Source organism: Vidua macroura, chromosome 6, assembly GCF_024509145.1.
Source record: "Vidua macroura isolate BioBank_ID:100142 chromosome 6, ASM2450914v1, whole genome shotgun sequence".
NCBI classification, from domain to species: Eukaryota; Metazoa; Chordata; class Aves; order Passeriformes; family Viduidae; genus Vidua; species Vidua macroura.
This window is the reverse complement of record NC_071576.1, coordinates 18,408,496-18,416,174: the sequence shown is the minus strand read 5'-3', so window position 1 is coordinate 18,416,174 and position 7,679 is coordinate 18,408,496. Positions and strand designations below refer to the sequence as shown.

Sequence of the window (7,679 nt, the reverse complement as noted above, 5' to 3'; positions counted from 1 at the left end):
ATACATGTGATGCATTGGTGTTCATATACATATACAGATCCTGCACTGCCTTTAATATTCTTCTAAGAATATTTTATATTGTATACATTAAATTCAGTAAATGTGAGCAAAATCAGAATTTTTTTCTCTGTTAAAATATAATTTTGTTTTCTTTTGATGTCCTTTCTTACCCTACATCAATTCAGCCACTGGAAACTCTCTGTAATCTTAGCTTGACACCTGAATAGAATTAGAAAGTAGAAAATTAATGGGAGGACAAAAAATAACTAGTATATTATCAGCTGCTTCATTAGATAGCTAGTCGTCAGTGTAAGCTCTGGTGCACAGGAAACCTCCTGCTGGTTTTTGGGCCTGCTGCTGATAGCACTAACTGACTTTGTCCCCTTCATATGCCTCCTTAGAAATTTCCAACCTACAAATGCTGCTACTATCTGCTCACCTCTGCAAGTGTATTTATAAGTACAAAAAAAGACACTTCCTTTTCTCATCATCTATAAAGAAGATGACCTTCACAGTTTTCTACTAGTGAACAAAAGGATGTGTGGCATCCATAGAAAAGAAGGAAAGTGGATTAAGTGGAAAGCTTCTGAAAGGTCTCTTACCATTATTATACAGGTTACAGCAAAGCAACTTTTTTGGTGTTTATGTAAGCCAAGATTAAAGTGAGACAACAGCAACAAACCCTTTTCTTGTTCATCTGTGATTAGATCATCTAATAGTATGACAATGTTATCAATTATTATTTGCATTTCATTTAACTTGAAGTATGGGACCCAAGCACTCTTGTTCTAAAAACAGCAAAAGCCAAGTCTTTCTAAAGAATATCATCTTTCTAAAGTGCTAGGAGCATGAAGCATGGAGAAGGAAAACAGACATAAAGGTATATGAAATATCTTTCCTGTGACTGCAAAGGCATTTTAGTAGTTCAAATGTGGGTCTGTACCAGTTCTAAAAATAGGACGAGGAAGTAGGAGAAGGTCAGAAATCTATCTCTGAGTGTGAGAAAGTGTGGGAAGCAGAATAAGAACTCTAACCAGCCTTTTTCTCCCCATTCCCCTCCAGGGCAACCTCATGAAAAATGCAACATTTATTATGAACCGCAGAAAAGGAATGGGTGGACAGGAGGTGAATGGGGCCAAAGTTTGCCTGCAGTTCACAGTCCACATACTGTGGCTGTCAGCTAAGTTCTCCATCTGACTACCCCTCTCTGTATATAATAATAATCCAAGTGAATTTATATGGAATAAATTCCTGTGGATGCACTTGAAGATCAAACTTGCTGAACAGAGAGCAGTGTCCTCAGTTAATACATTTGAAGATGTTGGAACAGCAATGTAAATGCACATAGACTGTAGAAGGTTTAGAGGTCACTGCCTGTGGAGGAGACAGTGAGGGCACAGTGTCTATCAGCAGCTACAGATGGAATGTACGGATCTCAGGGTGTAAGGATTTGAGGCACAATGGAAGAGAATGGAACAATAGTGTTACACTCAAGATAGCTGGAATCTGGATTGCAGGGACTTGGGAATGAAAGTGAGTTGTGATGTGTTTGTGTTGGCAGTGGAGGGAGACATGAGAAAGGAGCATTACTCCCTAGGGAGACAAATTAACACAATTGTCAAATGTCTTTACAGAGTGTATTTTAGAATTTGGATCTTTCATTTTCTCTCATTGTGATCACAGTTGAAAACGCCCACATTATCTAGTTTACCATAAAGTTAAGGGGCTAATAAATCAGGCCAGACTGACCAAGAAGAGACTGTAATTAATTATCTCCTGGGAGAATTCTAAGATATTATGATGACTGCGGTATGTAATCATATGTGTGTTTGCATCACCTGAATTTAAAAATATTTTTTTTAATTGTTGCTTGCTGATATGGCACGTATACTGTCATGCCCTGAAGGTATGGATACTCTTTAAACACTCAATACTAACCAGTACCCAGAAGTAAATCTTCCAAATTGTGTGTGATTGAATGAAGACCTAAGCAAGACCACATACACAACTAGATCAGCCCCTGTGGAATATTTAACTAAATGTTAACATACAGGACAAAATATTGACAGAATATCAAGATATTGTTAAAATCCCACACTTTCCTGACAATCAGAAATTCTGCTTGGCTTGATTTCTCATAAATCCTGTGTGATTTTTCACTCTACCCTAACATGACACTTAGGATAATTGCAATGAGGCTGTTGCTAGATGCAGAACTAACTGATTGATCCATTGGCATATTTAGAGAGACACCAGACAAGCAGCAGCAGGTATTCTCTTTGCATGCATTTATACAGCCTTATAAACTCATTGATGATTGATTTGTATGTCTCATTGGCATATGGATCAATGATTATAAACTCAAAACAAGTATTACTAATACCCAGCTTCTCTTATGACATATTGTGATAAAAGGAGAGGCATATAACCCACATTTTGTGCTACTTTGACTTTACACCGTCTCTCCACACCTTATGAATCTATTAAGCCAACAGAAATAATTCTGTCCATAGACTATGAAGCTGTTAAGTACATAATACATAAATACTGGTGTTTGGTTCCTGATTCCACTTGATCAGTTGCAAAAAAAAAAAAAAACTAGAGCTCATGTTTGCAAGGAAGAGGTCTATGTTTTTCTCTAATAAGATTTAAAAAATTCCATACAGGTTAGGATGTCCTTTGAGCACAACACAGTGTAGCTATATTCATTTTCTTTTGTTGTACCCTCAAGTGTAATCGTACAATGATATGCTTGTTCTTCTTTTACGTTAGAGCTATTTGCTATGAATTTGTGTGCTTAAAAGTTTCATGTTCATAAGAGAGTGATATTCTCTCATTTTTTTAACATGAAATACTAATTTTAAGGGTGAAATTGTAAATGTTCCCTGATGAATAGAGCATTAATAAAATATGCAGGGTACCACGTACAAATGACTGTGACTCCAGTGCTATGTGCACACAGACAGCTTGGCCTAGATTCATTCTACTTAGCTGCTTTAATGTACATGACTAAATTAAGAGCATGATTGCTGTAGGCTGTCTGTGTTGCTATTGGAGAGAAATGAGCTGTTTCAGATGTTTCTTTAAAGCATATGAAATCTGAATCAGGCTCTGAATGTGCCTCTTCCCACTGAACAGAACCTCAGGCAAACAGATGTCCAATTTAGGACTGTCTAATGCTAAGATGTTATTCAATTTATGGTGGGAAGACCTTGGACCAAGGTTGTTACATATTATTTATATAGGACATAGAATCAGTCTTCTGATAGAAAGACAGAGCACACCTCTGGAACTTGACAGCAAGAGTCTAAGATAAGTGGAAGGGAAAATAAGCCAGGTGGGAATGAATAGCCATACCTAGTTCAAAAATATATGACTGATGTCCCCTGGAGGAAAAATGAAACTGCATTATGTCACATCTTCTATGTGCTAGGAAAAAAGCAGAGATACGACAAGTGAGATGGTTTGGAATTTCAAAAGTGTACATACCTTTGTGCATCCTGCTCTGAGGATAACTAGATTTTTCTGGACAGCTTCATTGTGGTGCACATTATACTACATCAGAGTAATTCCCTGAAGAATCCTGCTTTTATGTCATTGTAAGTATCCTAAACCATGCATTTGAATAATATAGGAATTTGAAGAATTAGTTTTGTATCTATGGCACAGCACTTATTCTTTACCAGTTGGTGGGTGTTCTTTACCTGGTTTCCCATCTTCAGTGATCCTATTCAGCACATAGCTGGAAATAAGGAAATTTAAATCAAATTGCCAGGGATGAGGTTACAGTGAAAGAAAATAAAGTATGACCCATTTCTAGAAAGAGAAAGTTGCTTCACATGATGATAAACTTGAACCCAGATCAAATTCCCATTTGACAGAATGGTGCCTATATATGTGTGTGTATGTGTGTGTATGTATATATATATGTATTACAAGAAAGTGCCACTGAGGTAATTCTTTAAAGATTTGGGCAATTTTAGATTCACATATGTGATTACATTGTTAGTTGTACGAAGGAATTTCTGCACCATTCCATATTATGTTAGGAGGCCTCCAAATCATTGGGGTTTTTTATGGTTGTATGATATAATATATGTCTGGAATTTTTTTTCCAAGAGATTCTTTACTTACTTCATTTGAATGTCATTGGTATTTTTATGGCTCTTAAGCTCACCTTCAGATATTACTTAACTAGTTCTATTGGCAGATACATGAGGAAGAGGAATGCTAGTATTCAGTTGCTGTTAACTTTTCCTGATTTCCTGGATGCTTAATCTACAGTGGGTCCTGTTTCTCTGGGCAAAGTGCCCAAATAGTAAAACTTAAGTTTTACACATGTAGGAGAAGAATGGGAGTAGCCCATACACAAACATTTGCACATAAATATAGATATTTTTTGGCAGACCAGACACACAGAGAGAATTTTTCCACATCAACCCTTTTTATGCAGTTTTACATTTCATTAATTTACAAAAATTTAATTATTACATGCACATTTATCAATAAAAGCTCTGCCTTTAAAACAGCCTGATATGTGTGAATTACTCATCTGGTCCAAGGGCTTCCTTGCACTTAAAACCTTTTTAAAAATATCTTTCCTCTTTCTAAATTTTGAGGAATATCCTGTGGCATCCTTCCAATATCCTTGATTTAACACCTGTCTGAAGGTTTTATGTCACAACATGATCCTATCTCCAGATAGGATTAATCTCTTCATATCAGTCAAGAATATCTTGTGGAGCAGCCAGAAGGTGGCAACAATATAGTTCTTTTAGGAAGATGACAGGTAAAGGGGAAAGTGGTGACTATAAACAGTTCACTTTCTGGTTCTGCGCATAAACTCTTAGATCAGTAATCCAAGTTTGTGATTTACTGTCCCAGGAAATACTCCTGGTTGTGAACTCAATCAGTAAATTAAATATCTATACTGAATGATACCATGTATATAGAACTCCACTCTTGCAGTATTTGTCAATGTCCCAAGAGACTTCCAAGAAATATTGAAATATATATTAAAAATAAAAGGGAAAAAAAAAGAAAAAAAAAAAAAAAAAAAAAGAAAAAAAAAAGGGAAAAAAAAAAAAAAAAAGAAAGTAGTGCAAGAGACATTATCCTGCAGAGTTCCTGACATGATTTGCATCCATCTGAATCTCACTGAGAATCTAGTCACTACTCTTTTACATGTCATCAGTACATGGTTCACATTGCTGAATTGTCCTGCTTTTTGGGTTTTTTAACCCTTACCAAAGATAGGCAAAATGGGTTTGGAAACAAAAAACCAAATTATGGCTCTTGCTTCCTTAAAACCGAGAAGTCTCTTAGAGATGACTGGAAAGGTTCCAAAACTTACAGCTTATGGCACTGGTCTTTATTGCCCCAGGCTATCAAATCTACCCATGCTACCCTGGAATCCTGGTTGGCTCTAATTAAGATACCTGATAATAGAAATCTTAAATCTTAAATCCAGGAAGTCCTTAAGCTGTTCACACATCAAGACCAAAAGAATCTTTTGAAGACATCATTTTGGCAAATGCAAAAATGTACATAAGTCTTATGAACTCTTAACAACCATGGGGTTTTTTTGGTTTTGTTTTTCTTTTTCTCCCTAAAATACTTAGGACACTTCAACAAGCACAGATTAGTTTCTCAGTTATGGTTCAAATACTAGTTCAGCATGCTTTGGTTAAATCCTGAAGTTCTGAATCAATAGACCTTCAAGTTTTCAGTGCCAGTCACAGAAAACACCATTAATGGTGACAATGTTGATGAAAAAAACCCACATTCTTAAATTAAATGTGTACTTGGGCATTAGTAAGTACTATAGTTAAGTTAAGCATGATAGTAAGGATGGTCAGAGGCCTGAAGGTCATGACATAGAAGGGAAGGCCAAGGGAATTGTCTTCATACAAACTTAACGTTAGGGGAGGTCTTACTGACTTACTGACTACAGCTATACAATGGGAGACTGTAGAGAAGGCAAAGGCAAAGTTTTTTAGAAGTAAACAGTGATAACATGAGAAGCCATATACAGAAGTTACAAGAAGGAAAATTCTGAGTAGATATTAGGATTTCCTCCTCTCCCTCTTCAACCTTTGGAATAAGTCAAATCTCTTTCTTTGCAGATATTCAGAACTCAATTGGACAAGACCATGAGCAACCTCTGTTAATTGACACTGTTTTAGTATGAGGTGGACTGGATGTCTCTGGAAGTTCCTTCCATATGACATGATTCTGTAAGTTCTGGAGCAAATTATGAATGGTAAGTGCACAGACTTTACATTGGAGAATAATATGTGTGGAAGGGATAACCATATAAATCCTGCACTGTTTTCTTACCCCTTACTGAATATTTGTGTACCTTTAATAAGATTTTCTGCTTTTTATTACAGGCAACCTAGACTCCAAAGCCAGTAGCTATACTTCACACCAAAATCAATCTGTCAGTTTCATTTATTGAGAAAATAACAGCAAACAGGAAATTGCAAAGTGTACAGTTTGTGAGACATAAGTATAGTGAAGTCGAGTTATCCAGCAGCTTCTATTCAAATCAGATATTTTAGCTATAACGCTTTGCTGTGCATTTTGCCACACATTTGACAATGCATAAGGTAGTTCCATCTCCTTTTGCCGTGCTGAATATTTTTTTTCTTAAATGTTGTATATGCATTCATGCATACATTTATAGACATATAGATGAACTTCCATCTCCAGATGCAAGATATTCTTCAGAATAGGTACAATACCTGACTACTATTCATGATAAGACTAACTATTTGGTTAAAATCCCAGCATACTGAATTTTGTGATTCATAATCATACCTATTCAAGCATGTTAGTGGCTTTAATGAAATTTAGCTCATATATAGGGCTTGTACTGTCAGTGGTACAGCTTTTCAAGTGATGAGATGTCAATAGCTGTCATATTCTTTTAAATTACATTTAGTCACTTGTGAGCTTATATTTCATATATGTCATTTTTCCTCCCTTGTGACCAGGGGAAAGATTGTCTGATGGTGCCAGAGCTAATTCTGCCAAGGTTTACATCAGAGTAAAATTTCTGTGCCACCAAACTAATTCTGAATGAGTTTTATTGCTGGAATATCATCAGAAGGATAGGAGGTCTAGGCTGGACTGGTAGTTTTAGCTTCCAAATTCAAAGACAAGCTAATATTTATTTCCCAGTCAGAGTCAAACAATATTTTGTCTTGGTTGTTTAGAGAATCAACAGTATAATTCACATTTTCCTTTGCGTCCCTATACAGTGCCTTCTATCACTCAAATGTACTTGTAGAGCAGGAACATGAGACAAAATGAGATCTAAACTCATCTAAATGAGATCTTTATGGTTTTTTTAGAGTTCAAATGCCTATTCTTTGCTCTTAAATTACTTAACTCCTTCTCTGAACTCCAAAGTAGTTAAAAAACTCCAAACCTGCAAAACACCCAAACCCAAAAACTCAACCCTTGAACTTGTTTTTATAACATAAAGTAGAAGATTCTGCCAAAAATTACATACTCTCATTAGGGATTTCTCCTTATTTAGATCATAACAATAATTTCAGACAAACTTTCTTTAAGTATGGAAAAAGTTAAAATAGCTTTTAAAACAGGACAGTGTTGAAGCCACAAAGGGAGGGTTCATATTAATCTCTTTGTCTGGCTATTTTTTTCTTCAT

At 35.9% G+C, this 7,679-nt stretch overlaps 1 long non-coding RNA gene across 2 annotated transcripts; it reads left to right on the top strand.

Annotated features, from left to right (window-relative positions):
* The first annotated feature begins 1,457 nt into the window (after positions 1-1,457).
* LOC128809089 (uncharacterized) lies at positions 1,458-6,466 on the top strand. Of its 2 annotated transcripts, XR_008437599.1 has the most exons (4): positions 1,463-1,533; positions 3,434-3,599; positions 6,126-6,262; positions 6,393-6,466. It is a non-coding gene; the product is annotated as an uncharacterized LOC128809089 (long non-coding RNA). The 2 variants fall into 2 exon arrangements; XR_008437600.1 differs by lacking the exon at positions 3,434-3,599 and having other exon boundaries at positions 1,458-1,533.
* Positions 6,467-7,679: the final 1,213 nt, after the last annotated feature.